Below are 24686 nucleotides of genomic sequence, written 5' to 3'. Positions count from 1 at the left end.
TTTTAACCATTTTGACCAGATGCGTTTCAAGATATTTTAAATTATATTTAAATTTAAATTATATTAAATTATATAAAGAAAGCTCCCTTTCCTATCGCCCGAGCTGTCAATCAAACAGCGCGAGTGTATCTGGACACTTGCCAAAATTCAATCACAGCAGTGGGCGTTTACACTGAAGCCTCACAGCCTATCACAGCAGTGGGCATTTGCAAAGTCTCACACAGACACGCCCCTTAATACATTCAAATCAAAGGCTAAAACCAGGCTTGGAAAAATGCCTTTTATTTCTAAATAAATTGTTGATGTTAAAATAATACTAACATTATAAGGGAACCCCAGGGACCATTATGAAATAATAAAATAATGCACTCTATCACCAATTTAAGAGTTTTTCCTAAGTTTGCAAATATAGCGCAGTCTAGCTTTAAAAAGCATCTGATATTTTATGAATACTTCAACTTTGATGACAGCCAACAGCACCGCCCTAAGAGCTGATAGCGGAGAAAGAGAAAGTAAAAAAAACAAAAAAAACAGCATCCTCTGAGCACGTAACAGATGTGCATTTGATCTAATATAACTTTAGAATGTTAGGAGATGCATTATATGAATGCTAGGCTAAAGAGATGCATCCTTAATCTAAATTTAATCAACAAGACGTTTGACTAATGGATGTCGTCGCCTAGAGTTTTTCCTTCAGAATGATCTGAAAATCATCCTGCCTAATCATTCACAAAACAATACATTGATTTCAATTTTGTAAGACACTTTCTGTTTGGAAAGGCAATATGGGCGTCAATGATCCAATACCATCATGCATATTTAGTGATTCACACCTGAGGAGACAATGGGGCCCGCATACTTAATGAGCCATTCATTCAGGTGTGTCACTGAGCCACAAGAAAGAATGCAAGAGCAATATATATATATATATATATATATATAGAGAGAGAGAGAGAGAGAGAGTAATCAAATAATATATTTTCCCACAAATTGTGCATGCAAATTGTATAATATCCAAGGAAAACATGTCTAGTAATTGTGCAGTTAATTCTCATACTGTATTCTCATAGTTTCTCATATTCTCATTTTCAGTTTTGGAATATGTATCCTCTCCCCAAATTTGTCACTAATAAAACACAATAAAAATTATTTAAAGGCGTCATATAATGGTGACGTCACAAAATCGACGCCCCTCCCACGATTGTGATTGACAGCACTGCGTTTCAACACAGACCCGCCCTCGCTAGTGAGCGAGCTGTCTATCATCATAGTGCATTGATATGCTGGAGAAGAATGGCGTCTAAGTGTTGTACGATTGTGGCGTTCTGTTCTTGGGTGTAGCCTAATAAGGAACACAGCAGTCATTTTGATGTTTCTGATGGAATATTCCTAAAGCATTGACGCGGGGTTCCCTCGCGGGGATTCCCCACGATCAAAGCAGTCATTTCACACCAGACTGCTTTACAAAGGAGGGTCAGTAAAGCTGGTTTTGCTAAGAGGTTGTTCCTGAAAATAGGATCGACCAACTATTCGTGTTCCTGCTGCACCTCCAGAAGAACTGAAGTGAGTGTAACGTTTTATTAACCTTTATATTAATATTTATATTAATCTTTGCCTATCGCTTGCTGCATGCTTCATGATGAATGCGGCTGTTTACACTCAAGGTACATTACAGCATGTTTTCTATGTAGGACGTTCTCAATATAATTCATAATCCCACGTTTATAATGAACAATGCGTTATGGTTATTGTGTTATTGTATTAGAAACGTATACGCACAGAACAGAGGGCGGGGTGAGCAAAGCTCATTATCATTTAAAGACACATGCACTTAAACGGCGTGCTGAAAACAGAGCTGTTTTTGATCAGGTAAAATAAGTGTTTTCTTACAATACTAATGAGAATTTTTCATTAAAGTATATTACAAACTTTTAATTTAGACCCTAAAGAATCATATTAGCTTGTACAGAAATGGCATTATATGACCCCTTTAAAGGAGTCATAATGTAGAAATTTCACTTTTCCACGAGAATCAATGTATGTTATGATTGCATAATGATTATACACTGGCCGGGAAGCCGATATTTAAAAGTGAAGCGTTTGTTTACCTCGGGGTTTGTAAAATAGGCCACGTGCACGCGCACGAAAAAACGAGATTTTGATTTCTTCCCCTTCTTGACGTCAAGACGGGGGAGGATATACCAAATATGGACACCGCAAACCTATGCCGCGGGAAGCCCGCCCCTCTCCCCCTCTCCCCCTCAGATTCAGTTTAGTTGACTCGAGAAAGATGGAGAAATCGAGTGCACACCTGAGATGCTCTGTGGGTGACTGCCACAAACAACATGCAAATGTGTTTTATCTACCAAAAACGGACAAAACTATCAGGGAACAGTGGATGAAATTCATTTTTAATGACGCTGTCCCAACAACTCTTTCAAGTGGCGTATCGTTAGGTGTGTGTGCTAAACATTTTACACCGGAATCTTTTACAAATTTGGGGCAGTATCAGGCGAACTTGGCCTCGAAGCTCCGTTTGGGAAAAGGTGCCATCCCAACCATCAGGGACTTGCCAGAAATTGAAAAGGTAAGACTGTGTTTTTATAGCTCTACTGTGGTTAACAAATAGCTGCTAACTGCTAATGCGGCTATTGTATGTAACGTTACCTTCGAGGTAAACACGGGGAATGGACTCTACGAATGCTAGCCACATCTTTCCACTTTGTTTTACACTAGCAGCTACAGTAGTGACGGTACAGGAGTCCATGCTCAGTGGCTAAAACTGTTTAAATGCAAGTATGAAAACAATATACCACTAAACATTATTAGCCAAACTCATGCAAAACATGCAGTTTGAAAATAGCTTTCAGTTAGTGGGGCTTCTGTAAGAATGTATCTGGCAATGGTGTATTTTTTCTTTTTTCTTTGGTTGTGATTACAATTTCACTAACAATAAGTACCGTCACATTTATTGAGCTATTGCAGTATTTTGTCTATGTTTTTGTACCGCTTGGAAGTAGTAAAATACATTCCTGCAACCAATCAACGCGCCCCTCATTTGCATTATTATAATGACCGTCCACGACAGCCAAAACATCGCATCAGATCTCGCGAGACAATAATGCCTTTAGAAATAAGGGTCTGAGGGGCTCTGTGTTGATTTTTTTTCCACTTTTCTTTTTTAGAAGTGCCTAAAATACTATAATAGAGCATTTGGGTATCCAAGGTAACACAACATTATGACTCCTTTAAAGAAAAGGCTTATATTTATTTACCTTTTAATAGTTTGTTTACATCTACCTTGTAAATATATTTTTTTATTAAACAGGTTACAATTACAACAACAATTCAAGTGTAATCTTTCTTTGTAAAAACTAAAGTATACATTTTATCATACATATTTCGGTAACACTTTAGAATACTGTATCTTACTTACTGCATAACTAATAAGTAATTATTGAAGAACTAATAGGTAATTATTCATTAACTACTTCTTCACTACTGTTAACTACTAAGGAAGATGTGTTAACTAATCAGTATGTAATATATTTTTATGATTGTGTTAAGTAACAGTTAGTTAATCAATAAATAATGAATTATGTCATAACTCTTGAAAAACTACTACTAATTATCTACTAATTAAGGTTCAAGAAAAATAACTAAGAAGTAACTACTAATGAACAGTCATACAAAACTAACCTCAGATTAGTTTTTATATTTTATATACAGTACTGTGTGTGTCTGTTTTCCTCAGCATAGAATGCCATTGAGTAAATTCATGTTTGAGGCAATGACTGAGGGAAACTGAAAATATAGGGAACTTATTTGTAATTCATAAATAATTATCAAATAATTCTGCAGGAATTACTTAGAACCTGGAACAGTATTCTAAAGTGAGAATATAGGGAACTCATTAGTAATTAATAAATAATTATCAAATAATTATCCAGGAATTAGGCTACTTATAACCTGAAACAGTATTCTAAAGTGAACATATAAGGAAATTAATTGGTAATTAACAAATAATTATTAGATAATTCTTCAGGAATTACTTGGAACCTGGAACAGTATTCTAAAGTGAGAATATAGGGAACTCATTAGTAATTAATACAGAATTACCACATACTTCTGACTCAAATCAAACTTACTGAAAAAAACACATTATTAACGGTATTATCTAAACCTTTGTAAAATAGATAAGTTATCATACCATTATGATACATTTTGCTAATTAAATAAAAAGTTTGCTTATTTGCAGATCAATATATAGCCTAGTAAATGTCTGCACTTATCTTTCTTATTAGTGCTGAAGAATGACTAAAACTGGCTAGAAAATAAAATAAAAAACATTGATCAGTGCTTTTTACTTTTCAAGTAATTACCTTTGTACATTTACTAAGGTAATTTTGAAAATGAATTGGCCAATAGTTTATCATTTTACTGGAGTAATATTTTATTGGGTTATCTGTACTTTTACTCAAGTACTTGATTTGTGTACTTCATCCACCACTCCACTGCTAAAATAAAACGGTTTATTACCACTGTGTATGACTGTTCATTAGTAGTTACTTCTTAGTTATTTTTCTTGCACATTAATTAATAGATAATTAATAATAGTTCTTCAAGAGTTATGACATAATTCATTAGTTATTGATTAACTAACTGAAACTTAACACAATCATACATTTCTATTACATACTAATTAGTTAACACATCTTCCTTAGTAGTTAACAGTAGTGACTTAAGTGTTAATAAATAATTATTTATTAGTTCCTCAATAATTCCTTATTAGTTATGCAGTAAGTAAGATACAGTATTCTAAAGTGTTAAGGATTCATTACTTTGAATATAGCCTACATTGGAACAAACACTATAATAACATATTATTTGATGACTTTATTTTTGACAAAACATACTATATTTAACATATGAGCAAAAATTGGCAAACAAAAAAGCTTATTTGAGGTGGCAGATATTTTAAAGTAAAAAATTATAATCTATCCAAACTTGTCAACGAAATGTTGTCTTTCATATGTCTGTAACATGCCTATCGTTTTTATTATAGGGAATATACAGTTTAATTTGCAGTTTAATACGTTGCTTATACAAATACATTTTATTTAAACATATTTCAGTCGATTTTTACTCATCTCAGTATAGCAATATAGTTTGCTAAAAGCTGTTCATTCATTCACACACAGAAACGCGATTCACTTGAGAATGAATAAAACTTACCACTGTATTCCTCAGCTCAGCTGGATCCGGTGCTCCTCGAAATACCAGCACTTCTGAGGTACATTTTCCATTATTATTATTACGATAGTACTAATACAATATAAATATATATATATATATCACAATACAATATGATAAAAAATACTTCATTTAAAAGAAGAGAATTCAAGCTTCATGCCTGTGTGCCTGTGTGACTGAGTATTCGCTGAGTTATTGTTCATTTTCGGACGCGTTTCAGAATGGACTTCACTGACAGAGAGAAAGCAGAACTCGCATCATGTTTATTTTTATTTATTTGGCAAAAAGCACAACACTTGGTTTTTATTGTGAGTATACACAAAAAAAATACACACTTAACAGGATCGATTGATGTACAACACAAGTACGTAAGATCAAAATCAAAATCAGCATTTTGAATCTCTTTCGCACTGATAAGGAAAAAAACGAGCAGATCACGCCTGCGTGATTGCCGACCTCAGGGGGTTAACCTGCAGGTAAGGGCAATCTATGATTGTAGTAGGTTCTGGGAATGTTGTAGAAGGATTTAGAGGTTACAGCGATATACAAACACAACAGAGTTTCAAAAATACGACAGATGACGAGGTTCAGGCTTTATCAAGCTTATATGCAGAGGACTCACACAGATGTTTACATGCACAACTTTTGTTTTAATCTGAATGAAGTCATTTTAATGAATCCAAATGTAGTGTTTACATGAATGCTAAATAAAGTAATATATAATGCTCAATCATCACTCAGTTAATCACTTAATTAGCTCATTAACCTTTAACACTCATATTTTAACAGAAATGCAAAGTAGAAAATTTAGTAGAAAATGCAAACATACTACATAACATATTAGATTTCTTCCACAATTCCCCTCTTTTTATCATTCATTGATAACTATTATAATAATACACCAAATTTAAGTCATCACATTTATACTCTTCATCCCTGATTTTCATAAAAATGATCAGTCTCTTAAATTTGTGAAAGAAGATTTAAAAGCAAGTAAATACTTTATCTGAATGAATAAACACTGTTATCGCACTCCTGACACTAGATCAGACCCGCAGTCACTTAAGTATAAACAAGAAATAGTATAGATGTTAAGAATAGAAAAAACATATCTTAACTCAATTAATACATTTCACTGTAACTTCTGCTGGTCGTGTCGTCATCGAATTTCTGTGGTTTTGGACATACATCTTTGAATCGATCCTCATAATTAGACATTTGAAGCATTTGATATGAAACTTTACTTTTCACCATTCTCTCCACTAAAGCTGAAATACATTGTATAACACATGGCGCACACACTAACACCAAAACTCTTATCTACTATAACTGGCAGAACTGTATGGCATATCCAATATTATATCCCAGAGGTTGGTCAACCATTCAAACCAGTTATCATTTCTTCTCAGCATTTCCCGTCGTGCTTTTGATCATCAGTCGGTGGATAGAAACGGCAGAATCCGACACGGCCACCTCGCGAGAGTTTTTTGACATATGACAGCATGACATCAGAGCAAGGTGGGCCGTACTCGACACATTTATAACTTTATTACATTAATAAACTCTCGCGAGTGCGGATTCTGCAGTCGAGCGCAGTTGCTCTCCACCGACTGATGATCAAAAGCATGATGGGAAACGACTTGCTGACGACACAGCTTAATGCTTATTGGTTTAAACGACCGTGATGTATTGATCTCTTTTCAAATGTTTGATTTTCATGTTTTATGTGTATGTAAGGCGGTATATATATCTGTGTTGTCCACAAGGTGTCCCCATAACGCTATTGAATTAAAACAGATTCAAGTGCCTTTAGCGTTGTTTGGGCCTCGTCATGTACCGTAGCGTTGATACGGGAGTATTGCGTCATCTTTTCCTCAGTTCATGTTGTCAACGCTATAGGTAAGCCATGTTAATGGTAGTGGGGAAAATCAATGTAAAATATAGTTGTTGTTTTCGCACTAAAGATCAGTTAATTAAGATATTTTGTGTTTTAAACTGTAAAAGACCTAAATGCAGATTAATAGAGAGTTGAAATGGTTTGTTTTTCCTTTAAAATGTGATTAATGCATGGTGGCTAATGTATGATAAAACAAGCAGCACAAGCTTACTGTTGAATTGCATATGCATTGAAATATACTTTGCTGGTTTAAAACTTAAGCTGAGTTCATGTTGTCAACGCTATAGATGCCGTGCTGTGGAATAAACGGTCAAGCCACAATCCCGAACCAATCTGTGTCTGAGTCCCCGCTTTCTACCACCACCCACGAATATATAACACAACGCAGAGCAGCGGAGGTGCTAGAGTCCAGTGAGCATGCGGAGAGAGAGAATCAGAGGGTTACATCTTTGGTGCCGTGACCCGGATTGTGGCACTTCTAGACCGAAGAAGAAGAGAATTCTACAGCCAGTGGTTTGAATACTGAACTATATTAACAAACTGAAATTCAAAACAGGACTGGTGATTTTGGGGTTACATATCTGCCCTCACAGCTATATCCTTTACAGTCTGCTGGGTAACATAACTGTTATTTAACTGTTTTAAATATCAGCAATTTGCTGTGATGTAAAATTTATTTGATAGTTTTATTGAAAAGTGAGTTTTTTGTTTTTTTTTGTTTTTTTCTATTGAGATTTGTGAAACTATTTACTGAAAAAGGTTACTGTGCATCTGCTTAATACTCAGTGAGACTTTAGTTTAAACCGTTTAAGTTTAAACTTTTCATTTTAGTTGAGGAGCAGTTAACTTTCTTGGATAAGCTGGTTACATTTTTCATTGTGCTCACCTCACTGAAACATATAGCTTACTTTAGAACAAATTTATTTATATGGGATTGCATTATTTTACATAGATTCAACATCTCATAGAACCTAATTACTTTGCATTACATTACATAACCTGCTTGCACATAGTAAACACATTGTGATTTTAAGATGTCGCAGACCTATGCAAACTCCCCACAAGACATACAGTGCTCCTCCACCAGTGCATCTAGTCTCCCGACGCCAGCGGGGCATGTCACCATTGGCCCACCAGCCCCTGTGAACTCGCCCTATGCTGACCAGTATGTGTCGCCAGCCCATGCACGAAGGCTGACAGGCCCTGGGGCCTCAGGGCAGGTACCGCCACTTTGTTTCGACGACAGCCCAGATGCAAGACCAGGTGGCCAGATAGATATGACGATTGATGCCTCTGTTCGCAAACGCAGTAGACATGGGCCCTCAGAAGCTATGCCTTGGCAAGATTCCACACATCATGTCATTGTTGAGAGGCCAGTTGTGCAGCAGTCGCTCCAACCCTACCCAGTTGCTGTGCCACATCCAGCCCAGCCTATTAGGCCTGGCCCCCAGGTTTACCCAAGTTATTCATATCCCCCGTCTGTGCCCGCGCAGAGTCTTCAGAGCCCACCAGTGACGAATACCACGGTTAAGCACGTAGCTGCTGAGCAGGCCTTTCAAGTGCATTCCCCTGAGGCCACATTTCTCACAACTCCAGTTCCAGGCTATAGTGGAGCCACCCCACCAGCCCCATCTGCAAATGCATGGGCTCCCAACATAACTCAACACAGCCCTCGGGTAGCGTTAGACCAGGCAGCCACTGATGCTCCTCCTGAGCTATCTCCTCAACGGACACTGATTCCAGCTTCCCACCTCAACATGCATGTTGACGCTCATTCTCCATACCACCCTTCTCCAGCCCCCCCTGTGCCTGCATCTGCCAGCCAGTATGCCCATCCACACGTGACACAATTCATGCCTCCTGCTCGAGCAGTCGCCAACCAGTGCCTTCCTATGACAGCCTATGGAGGTTTCATGCAAACTCATCAGGTGAAAAATGTTCAAGTCTTCACAGGAAATCCAGACTGTAAGATACTGGTGGAAGACTGGATTCGCGACATGCAATATCTCTTGGAGGCAATAGAGCTCCCAATGCACCTCCGCTTCTCCACTGTTGTGCGACACCTGGGGGGTGAAGCCCGAAATCTCATCCTTAACTTACCTCCACATGATCAGACCCCTGAGAAAGCGCTGGAGGAACTGCGGGCCGAATACAGTGACACTCGAGGATCCCTAGATCCTCTGGCTGACTTCTACGAGCGGAGCCAGAATTCAGGGGAGTCTGCCTGTTCTTATGCTATAGCACTGGAGGCAAAGTTGAGAACAGTAGAGGAGAAGCAAAGAGGAGGTAAGCCCTTCCTGGATCGAGATAGCAAACTAACACGGCAGTTCATGAGAGGCCTCTCCGACGAGGAGGTGTACACCAGAATCGCACCAATGGCACCCAGGCTCTTCAGCTTCCGAGAGCTGCAGGCAGAGCTCCGAAGTCTAACTAGAGAAACTAAGAAGTTTCAGATGCGTAGTGCAGCAAAGAAAACATATGCTCAGGTGCATGTAACATCAGGAGGGGGTGGAAACACCAAGATAGATAGGCCAAAACACACATCTGAATTATCAGAGCTGACAGAAATGGTTAAGAAGTTAGCTCTCATTCAGGAAGAACAAATGGCTAAGCTGTCACAACTAGAGTTGAGAATGACCTCTTCTCCCCTTTCCTCCCCATTATCTGTCCAGCCAGCAAAGGGAAACGTAAGCCAGAGTACAAGTTTTGTCTGTTACCGGTGTGGAGAGCCGGGTCACACAGCCAGAGTGTGTCGAGCAGTGCTTCCAGATCAGAGCCCAGCTGAAGCCCAGCAGCCTAAGGTTACTGCTGACGGACACATGCACTCTGCTCAACATTTAAACGCTTAGTACCCATGGCAGCGGGGGCATCCATGGGTACACAGCAAGGGCCCCACCCACCTGTCAAGAGGATTTGCACTGAAGGAGGGGAAACACCACTAGTGGGACCCAGGAACGAAGGGGAAGTAGAAGTCAATGGAAAGGCATGCAGGGCTCTAATTGACTCTGGCTCGCAGATCACCAGTATTACACACAACTACTGGCAGAGCCACCCAGCTCTAAAAATGAAGAAGCTACAGCCTTCTAAAATACAAATAGAGGGTGCAGCAGGTCAGACCGTGCCGTATCAGGGCGTCTTACACATCAACCTTAAAGTGCTGGGGAAAGAGCTCAAGGCTGTACCTACCTTCGTCGTTCCGGATTCCGACTATCAATCATCAGTCCCTCTGTTGGTGGGAACCAATGTCATTCGAGCCTCCCGAACCCATCTTCAAGCAGCTTTTGGCCCGCAGTTTCTGTACCAGGTCAAAGAGAAGCATCCAGAGTGGTACACAGCCTTACTGAGGGTGGGAAGCGCCGAGCAAAGTGAAATGCATGACGTTGTAGGCCCTGCTGTTTACACTGGCCGTACAATAAACATCCCTGGTGGAAAAGAGATGGATTTAATGTGTAGGATTAAAACTGGTCCCCAAAGGAAGATTTATACAGCCCTGATAGAAGGCCATCCCTCCTTGCCGCTACCCCAGGACATCCTGGTGGCCAAAGTGCTTGCAAATGTGAAAAGAGGTTGTGCTCCAGTTAGAGTGATGAATCTTTCCCAGCGAGTCATTACAATCAAAAGACACACAAATCTGGCCAGCGCAGTTCTTGTGGACAAGGTGGTGGAGTTCCCAGATAAAAAGCATGGCGAAGCTGGGAACAGAGGGGCATGTCTAAGTCTGGACCAAGTGGTGGCTAGCTGCAGGGTTGACCTAAGTGAAGCAGCGGTTGAAAGTGAGGACCAACGTGCTCTACTCAAGGATCTGCTGGACAAAAATGCATCTGTGTTCTCCCAGCATCCCATGGACTATGGTCACACCACAACTGTACAGCATGAGATTCCGCTGGTTGACCCGAGGCCTTTCCGACTGCCGTACCGCAAAATACCCCCCTCCCAGTGGCAAGATGTGAGGCGGTTATTGATGGACATGGAGACAGCAGGAGTCGTTCGCCCCAGTAAAAGTCCGTATGCATCCCCTGTGGTGGTGGTGACCAAGAAGGATGGATCACTTCGATTATGTATCGACTACCGGAAGCTCAACGCCTGTAGCACCCGAGACGCATTCCCTCTGCCAAGGATAGAGGAAGCTCTAGAGGCTTTAGGGCAAGCAAAGTACTTTTCCACCCTAGACCTTACATCGGGCTACTGGCAGGTAGAGGTCGCAGAACATGATAAGTACAAGACAGCATTCAGCACTCCCATGGGTCTGTTTGAGGCCAATAGAATGCCTTTTGGGCTGCTAAACGCACCCTCCACCTTTCAAAGGCTGATGACATCCTGTTTTGGGGACTTAAATTTCACCCATCTACTTATCTACCTTGACGATATTATCATTTTCTCAAAGTCCTTTAATGAGCATCTAGAGAGGCTCCAGCTGGCGTTTGATAGACTTAGGGAGCATGGTTTAAAATTGAAACCCTCCAAGTGCCAGCTTGTAAGGAAGGAAGTGCAGTACTTGGGTCACTGGGTGTCAGCAGAGGGCATCAGGACAGACCCAGAGAAGATCAGTAAGGTCAAGGAATGGGTGAGGCCTACTAATCGTATGGAAGTGCTCCGGTTTTTGGGGTTTGCGGGGTACTATAGGAGGTATGATAAGGGCTACTCTAACCTGGCTGCTCCATTATACCGCCTTACCTCCGGTGACCCTAGAAAGAAGAGGGATCCAGAAAAGCCCAGGCCCTGACCTGCCATTTCTGTGGACTGCCGACTGTGAGGAGGCCTTTCAGTCTTTAAAAGATAAGCTGATAAATGCACCAGTGCTTGGCTATCCAGACTACAGTCAACCCTTTCTGCTGCAGACTGATGCCTCAGGAATGGGGCTTGGTGCTGTGCTAGCGCAGGTACAAGATGGAGTGGAAAGGGTCATTGCGTATGCGAGCAGAGGCCTAAGCCCACCTGAGACGAGGTATCCAGCACACAAGCTTGAGTTCCTCGCGCTCAAGTGGGCCGTGACAGATAAGTTCCATGACCACCTCTACGGGCGCAAGTTCTCTGTTCTGACCGACAATAACCCTCTGAAATATGTAATGACCTCAGCCAAGCTCGACGCCACAGGTCAGCGATGGGTTTCTCATCTCTCCATATTTGACTTTGACATCCAGTATCGGAGGGGACAGGACAACTCTAACGCTGACGCCCTCTCACGTATGTCCAATCAGGAAGTGGCGGAGACCCTGCAGTCATGCCCGCAACAGGTGAGGGCGGGTGAACAGAGACATGAGGAGGCACATACCACCCAGGAGCCTGGGGAGGGCTCAGGAAAGGACATAGCAGCAGTCACAGAGGAGCCTGAAAGCGGTCAGTCACTGGAGCCCAGTGAGGCGTATGTGGATGTGGGGATGGAGGCTCTACCTGCTATGACCACACAGGAGCTTCGAGTGGGACAGAAGGAAGACACAGTTATCGGTCCCATCCTCCACTTTAAGAGCAAGGACCACAAACCAAGCCACAGTGAGAGGATGAAAGTGGGCACCACTGGGGGCCTCCTCTTAAAAGAGTGGAGGAGGTTAGTGGTAAAAAAAGGGATCCTGTATCGCAGCATCAGAGACTGCCATAAAGGGGTGGTGGAGCAACTAATACTGCCAGAGAGGCTGCGTGAAACTGTCAAAACAGCCCTTCACAATGACTCAGGGCATCTGGGATTTGAGAGGACACTACAGATGATAAGGGAAAGATTTTACTGGCCAAGAATGTTTCAGGAGATCAAGGCTTGGTGCGAACAGTGTGAGAGATGCTGTCTTAGGAAAACTCCCACGGCCAATGTCAGGGCTCCCCTTGTCAGTATCCATACCAGTGCCCCCATGGAACTGGTTTGTGTTGACTTCTTAAAGCTGGAGAAGTCCAAGGGTGGTATGGAGAATGTGCTCATTGTTACGGATCACTTTTCTCGTTACGCACAGGCCTACACCACCAGGGACCAAAAGGCAGTCACAGTGGCCAGGGTCTTGTGGAGGAATTTCTTCTGCCGTTTCGGTTTCCCTGCTAAATTACACACAGATCAAGGCCGTAACTTTGAAAGTGCAATAGTGAAGGAGCTATGCAAGTGTATTGGGACCACTAAAACCCACACCACACCCTACCACCCCCAGGGCAACGGGACCACCGAAAGATTCAACCGTACCCTAATGAACATGCTGGGAACACTGGATCTGCATCTAAAGCCCCGGTGGCATGAGCATGTAGATTCAATGACACATGCATATAACTGCTCGCAACATGACTCCACTGGATATAGCCCATACTACCTTATGTTTGGTAGACACCCCAGGCTCCCAGTGGACCTCATCTTCAGGTCCACCACAACAACCCCGCCATGTGAATACAGCGAGTATGTCCAGGCCCTGCATGACACCCTGTCGCAGGCCTATGCCCTGGCTAATCAGACCTTTTTGTCATAATACTATTTCTGCTGTCCTTTTGCCAGCAGAGAGGTGAAGACTTTAGTTCTGGGGATAGGGTCTTAGTCAAGGTCTGTCATGTGGAGGGGATGCAGAAGCTGGGAGATCGATGGGAGAGACAGCCATATGTTGTGGTAAAGAAGCAACCTGGTTTGCCTGTGTACGTGGTGCGACGAGAGGATGGGGGAGCGGAGAGAGTGGTTCATAGGAACCTTTTGACGCAGTGTATGTTTCTCCCAGTGGAACGAGAGGAAGGAGTGATCATAGAAGGGAGCGAGTCAGATGGTGGGACATGTGGGGCAGGCACTGAATCAGAGGGTGAAGAGGAAACAAGGAGTAACGATTCAGAGGAGATGCTGGACAGAGCCCTAATTGGAACCCAAGAAAAAGAGGAAGAGCAAATGGGCAAAGAGGAGGCTGACTTGTGGACAGAGGAATCAAGTAATGGAGAAGGAGTGCTTGTGACTGGTAGTGATGCCGCCCCCACTCAAGGGCCCAACCCCCCAAGAAGAAACCCGAGAAGGAACCGGCATCCCCCAACTAAACTCTCACTTGAGACCCAAGTGGTGAAATTGGAGAGTGACCACCAAAAGATAGAAAGAGGGAGAAAGTTGTGGTTGAAGGCCAGAAGTAAGAGGAGCAGCAGAGAACACGTAGAACCATACTGCATGCACCCTGATAACAGTTAGCTACCCACGCCTATCACACACATCAGGTGCTATTCATTCATTCACAACATGTTTTTATTTTATTATTGTTGTCATAGATTACACCACACTGGAGTTTTGGTTAATTAGATGGCTGGGACGCCATCAATTAAAGAAGGGGTGGATGTAAGGCGGTATATATATCTGTGTTGTCCACAAGGTGTCCCCATAACGCTATTGAATTAAAACAGATTCAAGTGCCTTTAGCGTTGTTTGGGCCTCGTCATGTACCGTAGCGTTGATACGGGAGTATTGCGTCATCTTTTCCTCAGTTCATGTTGTCAACGCTATAGGTAAGCCATGTTAATGGTAGTGGGGAAAATCAATGTAAAATATAGTTGTTGTTTTCGCACTAAAGATCAGTTAATTAAGATATTTTGTGTTTTAAACTGTAAAAGATCTAAATGCAGATTAATAGAGAGTTGAAATGGTTTGTTTTTCCTTTAAAATGTGATTAATGCATGGTGGCTAATGTATGATAAAACAAGCAGCACAAGCTTACTGTTGAATTGCATATGCATTGAAATATACTTTGCTAGTTTAAAACTTAAGCTGAGTTCATGTTGTCAACGCTATAGATGCCGTGCTGTGGAATAAACGGTCAAGCCACAATCCCAAACCACTCTGTGTCTGAGTCCCCGCTTTCTACCACCACCCACGAATATATAACACAACGCAGAGCAGCGGAGGTGCTAGAGTCCAGTGAGCGTGCGGAGAGAGAGAATCAGAGGGTTACATGTATAAATTATTAGGGCTGGGTAAAAAAATATTGATTCCTCGATTTTAATCGATTCTCATTTTTACGAACCGATATCGATTCTTAAATCCCAAGAATCGATTATTCATCCTGTTTTCAGTTGTGTATGTAGCGTGCATCCCATCCAATAAATCACAATAATCTTTGTGCTTTGTTACTATTGATATGAAACAAAGTCTCAGATTTCAAATTCAATCCATTTTCTTACAAAATTCAAAAACATAAATAGCGTTTTGGCGCTGTGGTGTGAGATCGCTCTGGCGCAGCTCTAGAGAAGCACATGATCTTCTCTTCCACCTTGATAATACCAGTTTCAGCGCAAAATAAACATGAATGAGCATCCAAAGTGTGTTAAAGAAAGAGTACAACTGATCGAAATCCATATCATGTTACATGGAGTTGCTCAATCAGTGTTTCAACTGTGGAAAGACGTTAGTAAAACGGCTTGTAAACAATGTCATGTAACGTCACATTTACCTCAGAAAAACTGTATCCAGTGACCATAAACTTGTTAGTCAGCTAGAAAAACTAACTCTAGAGAGGAGCATTTTGCTAAATATATGCACCATATTACATATTAATTTAATGTTCTTCAATATTTAATGCATGTTTGAATAAATCTAGCAAGTTTTTTTTTATGACAGCCACCATTTAAATGTTTACATTTCATATAACTTTATTATTATAAAAATAAATAAAAGTGTAATTTTAGTTTTTATACAAATCAGTTAATTTTTACCTTCAATATTATGGTAGGCTAATGAAGCCTAGGCCCTAGGCTACAACTGACTACCATAGTTTACAGCATTAGTTAAGAGATTTGTTAAAAGATTTGAAATTTACCATGTATTGTGGTCTGATATCCAAAATAATCAATATTGAATCGAATTGGAATCTAAATCGAATCGAATTGCAAGCTTGAAAATCTAAATCAAATCGAATCTGAAATATGTGTCAATATATAGCCCTATAAATTATGTGTGAATATGCCCAACTCTCTGACAGTGCAATCTGGGTTATGATGGCATTTTTTATATTAAAATATAGAAACACGTGTGTATTAATGAAAAAATTATTGATAAACACGTATTTGGACTCAAATTACATCCAATTTATTAGCAACACCGTGCACAAGCGTGAATATCCGTATTTGATCTCACAGGTGTCAGATCCACTGCGAGAAGAGAGAACTGCCGTTAGGAAGTGGTTTCTCTTCGTCTTCCCCTTTAAGCATTCGCGCTTAGTCTCACTGTGAAAGCAGACGGGAAGCACAGTATCTTTCTCTCTCTCATACACATGTGCTATTTACTGTCTCTTTGTAACTTTATCAGAGTGAACATCGTGTTAAAACGTTGTTGATAAATACTTCATGACGAGTATCCGTGTAACTAGCGAACTCTCGTTAAAACTGGCGCTTTTAATCGTGATCTGTCTATCTCTTCATTCGCGCGCGTGTTTGTCAATGCAGGAGTGAGAGAGCAGGACTTCCGGTGTGTTTTTGCTCATTTCGCCTCTTACTACTCTCCTTTAAGGTATGTTTGCACATTTAATGGTTATATAATTTGTTTTTATTTTCAATGCGATTGAATAGCAGTCTAAGATATAATATTTGTTTGACTAGCATTGTTAGTTACCACATGGTTCAATCTACAATCAATGACACGGCATGTAGGTTACCAAAAAGACTTTCTATCACACAACACACATTTTCTTTCTGTGTTTACATGATGGAGTGTTTCAATTATGCTTAGTATTTTTTATTTGCATTAAATTTTGTGAAACAGTGTTATATTTTTTTGCTAACATGTATACGTGCAATTATGGTATTCATGCCTTTGAGCATTCACGCTTCCGGTGTGTTTTTGCTAATTTTGCCTCATACTACTCATAAGGGATAATGTAGGCTACATCCAGCTGGTTGTTCTCTCAAAATAACCCCGGGCAGAGTGATGAGAACGCAAAGCCGAGATATTGTCCCGCTTATTACACTGCTACTTGCCACCATAGACTGTAAAAAAATATGGACGTAGTATCCCTGACGTCACCCGTAGGTTTCTGAAGACCGTTTTTGAAGCCTAAAGTGGGCGGAGCCGGCCGTCGCCATCTTGGCCTCGCGTCACTCCCGGATAACAGAAAATAGGCAAAGAGGCGTGAGTGAAGCTGAGGAGCCTGGCTATCTGAAACCACGCTCACCGCTCAACGTGATCGAGTTGGTTAGCTCAGGCTGGGGAGGTAATGCTATAACGTTATGCTACTTACAGTAACGTTACCAAGTCTGCGACTGCACAGGGCCTCGCGCTAAAGTGACAGTTGATGATGTAAAGCCTAGGGATGCAACGATACCATTTTTCCAGAATCGATCCGATCCGATACCAAAAATTCTGAGTATCGGCCGATACCGATCCATACCGATACCAGTGCAGTTTTTTTTTCATCAAGTAGAATTTCTATAACTCTGTGTTGAACTGATAATAAGAACTGAAAAAAAGAAAAACAACAACAACAAAAAATATATGTGATGCGATCTGGGAAAACCCGTCGGATGTCGCGCAGGGCCGTTTTCAGTAAATTCCAAAATAGTTTGAATGTCCGTTTTTTTTGTCAATTTTTTTTTTCATTAAATTATTATTCTATAACATCTTTTCTCTTATCTCTGAAAATATCGTGGCAAAATTCCCTTGTTTAGTGCAGAAAAACAGCGATTTATAGTGTCAAGCTGAAAATACTCTCTTTCTCTAATGCATTCTATGCGACCATTTTCTCTAACGCCCGGCAGAGGTGAAAAAAACAAAACAATTGCCGTATATCCCATACACCTGTCCGTCTCTTAACACTACAAAGATAGTTTACCTATAAAATAAACTACATAACATGTACAGTGAGTGTGTATTAGTGCGCATTTCGCGCCAATCCTGTTTAAACTATAACGTCACGCAGTTTTATAACAATCGCGAGATGGAGGACAAGAAGCGTCCCGACGGTGACAGTTAATTAAACCTGTTTTCTCAAAATTCCGTTCCAGAAAATCATAGCGATCGACCGACTTCAGATAAACATAACTTTTGCTACCAACAAGCTATGATGAAAATAAAAACAGATTTGGAAAGGGCTTGATACCAGCTTCCATATGGTATCAAAACCTGTAATAGGTAAAATTTCACCATGTGGTGGGTTTTCCCAGATCGCATCACATATGATCATAATCTGACAAATGCTTTTATAAACTAGATTAGTGGATAATTCAGCAGTAAAAATGAGTCTAGAAAAATCACAAGTGCACAATAATTGTATAAAATCTGAACATTTTGTGAAAATGTTTAGTGGGGAACAAATTAGAGACAATAAGTGTAACACTAAATCTCACATTGCTTTACACATTGCTCTTTGTATTGTTGCAAAATACATTCATGAAAAACAAGATAAAATTCAAAAATGTCATGTCAGTCACTTTTTTTTATAGTCTATGGTCCGTCAGCGCGGCATCGCTCGTCAAGTTCATAGAGAGCTTATTCAGTAACTTGCATTTTAAAGGGATAGTTCACCCAAAAATGAAAATTCTGTCAGTAATTACTCACCCTCATGTTGTTCCAACCGCGTAAGACCTTCGTTCATCTTCGGAACACAAATTAAGATATTTTTGATGAAATCTGAGCTTTGTCTCACTCCTCCATAGGCTGCTAGGTGGCCCAAACTTGCTGTCCCAGAAAAGTTATTAAAGAGATCGTTAATAGAGTCCAAGTGGCTACAGTGGCTCAATCTTAAGTATATCAAGCGACGAGAATACTTTTTGTGCGCAAAAACAAACAAAAATAACGACTTTATTCTACTATTCATTTCCTTCTCTCTCGACCTCTAGTTGGTTCGCGTAGTGTTTTTGCGCAGCACGTCTGTGTTACACGTCACCACGTAGGCTCACTATTGGCCGACGCTAGTCATATGTGTGATGCGTGATGACGTGCAACACAGACGCGCAGCGCAAAAACACTACGAGGCCCAGAGAGAAGGAAATTAATAGTGGAATAAAGTCGTTATTTTTGTTTGTTTTTGCGCACAAAAAGTATTCTCGTCGCTTGATATACTTAAGATTGAGCCACTGTAGTCACTTGGACTATATTAACGATCTCTTTAATAACTTTTCTGGGCCAGCAAGTTTGGGCCACCTAGCAGCCTATGGAGAAGTGATCCAGCACTCAGATTTCATCAAAAATATCTTAATTTGTGTTCCGAAGATGAACGAAGGTCTTACGCGATTGGAACAACATGAGGGTGAGTAATTACTGACAGAATTTTCATTTTTGGGTGAACTATCCCTTTAAATTCTGATTTTGGCCGCTTCTCAAATGGGTTAAATCATAGATATATTGCCTATGAAGTTCAAGTAAATGCGCTAGAAAATCCACGCTCATTCAAGGATGTGCATTTATTGCATGGACGGAGAAAGCACCGACACCTGCAGGATTTCATCTGACGGTACATAAGCATATTATAATCTATCTGTTCCGTGAGAGCAGAACGAACAAGCCTTTATTGACGTTTTTAAATCTGAAAACTCCAAAAAGCAACGAAATTGTCAGACATCCATTAGTGCATGTTCACAGAGGAAAACTGAAATACAGCGCTGGTTGTTCTCTCGAACGATACTCGACGACAACGACGGAATCCTAAGCCGTGGGCAAAGTAATGAGTGTATTAAATTGTATGAAATAATCCCGAAAAAAAGCACAAACACTGGCAAGAGATGGCAAGTTCAGCAGCTAAAATTTGCTGAGGTGAAGTGACGGCTAACAGCAGACAAACGGCTAGCATTGACATCAGCGGCAATCCACCTGTCACTCAAGTGGCCAGTGGCCACACCCTTAATTATGCAGAATTTTAAATATTAATCAACTAAACGGATGAGTTATAAAAAAATTCACCCCCCTCACAGTTGTTATGAAGAGCAAAATTAGCTGTATAGACCAAAGCCACATAGAGATCCAGGCTGTAAACATGTTTTTTTCTGCTGTAAAGTTGGTCATTTTGGAGATACAGATTTGACTCACTTCTGCAGCCAGCCTCAAGCGGCCAGTCAATGAATTGCAGTTTAACTTACTTCCGTGTTGGTTTCAAGAGAGAGACGGGGAGGTTGCCGCTTGCTTGCCACATATGTAAATAATTAGACACGAAATATTGATCTGATTGGTCTTTAAACTCAAAGCTTCCGTGGAGAGAGCAGTTTCAGCGGCAAGTTCAAATTAGACGGACATTTAAGAGATACGATATACGGTCATAGCACTTATTACACAGCATTTCACCACATAAACAGTTGGGGATAAGATATATATTGATTTCAGATTAAACAGTTTTAAAATCGTATCTCATAATCCAACAGTGTGAACAATAGCCACAAAATGTCCGCCGCTGCATTTGTATGAAACGAGAGAGCGAGTCTGGATGGCATAATTAAATAACTATACACAAAATATTGATTTGACTGAGTTTTAATACTTTTTTAGCTCACAAAACGCAAAACTTCCACAAAGAAAAAATATTCCTAGCGCTGCTGACTTCAGTGACCCGGATGAGCCTGCGTTATCTGTTCTCAGCGTTTGTTATCTGGGAGTAATATTAGGGCTGCACGATTAATCGAAAAAAAATCACGATCTCGATTCAAACATAAATGCGATCTCATTTCTTAATGATGGCGATTCACTTCCGTGTATTTCCCTGCATTCAGATCATGCTGCATTCACGCGTTATTGGTCACACTCACTCACACAATAACAAAATAGGGTTGTGATGGCTGACCGGCATCACGATGAAAGCTACCATCGTGATCCCACACCCCCAAAGTTAATGAAACGTGTATGATAATAATAATATTCAAGTTGTACCGGCAAAAGTGCGTGTTCAGTGCTGTTCGCGAGTGTCATCAACTAACCGCTTACGTTACTGTGGTAACCTACAGCTCCTGCACTGGAGTCAAGCAGCTGCAGCTTGTTTAAGGTAATGGCGAAAATCATTTTAGAACAGCAGCGAAAATGTAAAAGTAGGCTATATAAACTTTAATATATTCTTTTATTGAAACAGGTGCTTTGCTGTGCTTTTACTTACACTTTTGCGCAGAGAAAATTTTATGTCCTATATGTCGTATTTTTGATAATCCGCGCAGATTTCAGTTGATCATTCTGTTTAAAGTTATTAATAACAAATCATGAATTAAAGAGAAAGAAAAGAGCAGAATGTGCTTTATATTGAAAAGAAATATTAAAAGCGCGATAAGTTGTGAAAGAGAACTGAATTAGGCTACTGACAGGATGCTGTGCGCGCGCTCCGAGCGCAACACGGACACGCATAGTAGCCTTTGTCTTCGGTTGCGCGCCTAAATGACCAAATAAACACAGGAATATATCAAAATGCTAAGTCGAGTATTCCCGTAAACACAGTAGATGTAAGTACTACGTACATTCTGTGCCAATTGGAGCAAAAAGCACAGGTTCTATTTAGTTATTTTAATTTTATTATCGTATATGTTAATGTTCTCTTAAGTTCAGCAACATAAAGCTTTAAAATTATTCACTTTAAGGGGTCTAAAAGAGACAACTTTTTTGTTACTCCTGCACTTTATTATACTGAATGTCCTTTGTTTTTTGTTGTTGTTGTTTTTTTGTACTTAAGTGCAATACATTTTGGTTGAAAAAATGAGAATCGTGTAAGAGAATCGTGATCTCAATTCCCATGGAGAAAAATCGTGATTCACATTTTAGCAAGAATCGTGCAGCCCTAAGTAATATACCGCCGGATGTCGCTTACCAATCAGAATCAAGTATTCCACAGAGCCGTGTAATAAAAGAGAATAAATTCCATCACTCATCCCATCCGTGCGTGATCATGCTTCTTTCCTGAGGATCTGCTTGATATCTGATACAGTAGCATGAACACCACGGCTTACAAAACTATCAGATTAACTAAGGAATATGACATTTTTCGTTAAGTGTAACGCCTCCTAGGACATCATATACTGACGCCTTTGACATTTCGTCTACATCCAACGCACATGGCACCCTTTAGCGTCAATATGTCACGCACAGAGCTTTGTTCGGTTATGGGTAGGTTTAGGTCTGGGGTAGGGTTAGGGTCAGTATATGACGCCTTGGGATGAGATTGGGCTGGTTTATGTGTTAACATCAACACACATATTTCATGGATGCAAACAGGTCTATTTGATGTGCAGTTTAGCCTAAACATACAGAAAACGCGTTTCAAAACTGCTTGAAAATATGCTTAGCAGATGTTTACACAGCTTTCCAGATGAAGTGTTGAAAAAGGCTACAGAAGTGGACGTGGTTAAGCTGGAGGAAGAGGAGAGACTGACAGCACAGCAACCGTTTCTGATTCAGACCGTTTCATTTCGCTCTGATTAAAAGCATCAAAGCTTTACACAAATGCACGCTGCAAATTACTATTATATAGCCTACTTATTTTGCTGCGGTATACAGTGTTTCCAACAGGATTTTGTGAGACTGTGGTGTGTGGGCATTGGTTCCTCTAAGAACATTTTTTACATTTTAAATTTAAATGCATAAATCTTGTGCATTTTGATAGCAAAATTAAATGACTAGATCAATGAAGAAATTAGTTCTCTTATAAACATTTTTGTGCTCTAGTAGTAGTATAACATTTTAAATATGGATATGTTTCTTACATGAATGCATCGCTTTGCTTCAGAAGACCTTTATTTAACCCTCTGGGGTCTGAGGGGTTTTCTGGGCCCTGGAGGTGTTCTGACATGCCCTGACATTTGTGCTTTTTTCAGTTATTTATAAACATGTTAATGGTAAAGGTGAAAATTCACTCTATATAGCACAAACAGGACTACCATAATATGTGCTCAAGATGCATGTATGCGTTTGAATTTTTAAGAGAATAATGTTTATGCGTGGTTATTGAAAAAAATTAAAATGAAAGTTGCTGAAATAAGACCACAAAACACATAATAAATATGTGTCAACAAGACTTTTGACTAATGTATGTTGTCGCTTCGAGTTCTAGCTTCCAAATGATGTGAAAATCATCCTGCCTAATCATTCAAATAAAACAATACATTGATTTAAACTTTGCAAGTCAGTTTTTTTGTCAGAAGAGGTTTATGCGTGGGAGTGGTAATGGCCTATCAATATTAATGAGATTCAGACCAGGGGTGTGACATAGACACATAATGACCCTAATGGCCCATCAAGTGAAGGAGCCTGGAAGAAGTAGAGGAGATTCAAAGGTTTTGTTTTTCAATCTGTTTTATTGTAATTCCTCTATGTGGAGGAACTAAATGTTCTAAATTTGCTCTAAGCAAATCAAATGTGTGCAAAAAAAAAAAAAAAAATCAGTCTGCTATAAACAAAGCAATGTTCAAACAATTCATGTTTTCCATGTCAGAGTGGACTGCCTGTTGCTTGCCTGCTTGTTTGCCTTTGCTCTCTTCGGGACAGGTGCTTGGACATGTTCATTGTCACATCTGTAAAAAAAAAAAAAAACGTGAGCATTTTGATAACACAATTAAATAAATTGTATCATTATCAATCACTAATGGCCACGGATAAAAAAAGAATTTTTTTTTTGTAATTTCACACAAGAATAGGTAGGCAACTATATTATTATGATGTAAACACAATTAGGCTACATTTCATCTGTAAAATATTACGTCTATGCATAGGCGTAATTTACGGGTGGGACATGTCCCCACCACTATTTTCTAAGGTCGATATTGTCCCCACCACTTTTGAAACATCTCGCGGCACGAATGTACCAATACAAATAAACAAAACATCTCCAGTTAATTTGTTTTAAATCAACTGACCAAAGTGCGCGTTGCCGCTGCGATCAGTGTGGCGGATACTATTGTTTGTTTCTGGCTCGCGCACAGTCTTCACTCGGACGCGCACGAGAGACTCTCTATTCGTTCCGGTGAAATTAGAAAAAAATATGCACACAAAGTGTCCCTGCCTGATATACAACCACTGAAAAACATAATCGGTTTAAAAAAAAAAAAAAAAAAATATGTGAGCGCAGTTTCGAACCCAGAACCATTGACACGCTAGGCAGAAGTTCTACCCCTGGACCACTTACATACACACTTTTAACAGTCAACAGCTACATGAATATGAATGTTAGGGATATTGTAAAGTAATTGTTCCTGTAAGGTGTCAAAAGCTAGCCAAAACTAGGGAAAATATAGTCTGAAAATTCAGAAATTAAATGTATATAAAGTTCTATATTATCAGAAAAGGAATTATATAACAGTAAACAACTTACTCTGAACTTGTATCCTCTGCGGGATCAATTCGCTCTTGAAAATGCTGCCGTTCGAGAGGTGAATTCTTCCTCGCTGTCCAGAATCATCTGAAGGGCGTCTTTACCGGAGAAACGAGCCATCCTCTCTAAACGCGATGAACTATCAGTGAATCTGATCTGATGAAACTTTGTGTTTTCAAGGCATTGATCGGGGGGCGTGTGCGAAGCATAGCTCACCTAAACTATTTACCATGTGAATAGCGCCGGGGGCGGGGCGGCCTCAGCTAATTAGAGATAATGAGGGAGAAGGAAAAAAACGGCACCTCTCCTTGCTTTCAAACGGATTACATGAGTTAAACATTTGTTTT

At 40.2% G+C, this 24686-nt stretch overlaps 1 protein-coding gene across 2 annotated transcripts in view; it reads left to right on the top strand.

The window, feature by feature from the left end:
- Positions 1–24686, top strand: part of LOC311302558 (uncharacterized protein) — a 56658-nt gene that overhangs the window by 17988 nt on the left and 13984 nt on the right. The window contains exon 1 of one of the 2 annotated variants that reach the window (XM_084428542.1): positions 16303–16583. The exons of the other annotated variant lie outside the window; for it this stretch is intronic. The gene's annotated coding sequence lies outside the window, so the exon portion shown is untranslated. Of the gene's footprint in view, positions 1–16302; positions 16584–24686 lie in introns of those variants that run through there. 2 annotated transcript variants of the gene reach the window in all.

The sequence above is a fragment of the Rutilus rutilus genome (assembly GCF_951802725.1).
Source record: "Rutilus rutilus genome assembly, chromosome: 1".
NCBI classification, from domain to species: Eukaryota; Metazoa; Chordata; class Actinopteri; order Cypriniformes; family Leuciscidae; genus Rutilus; species Rutilus rutilus.
This window is presented reverse-complemented; position numbering and strand designations above follow the sequence as displayed.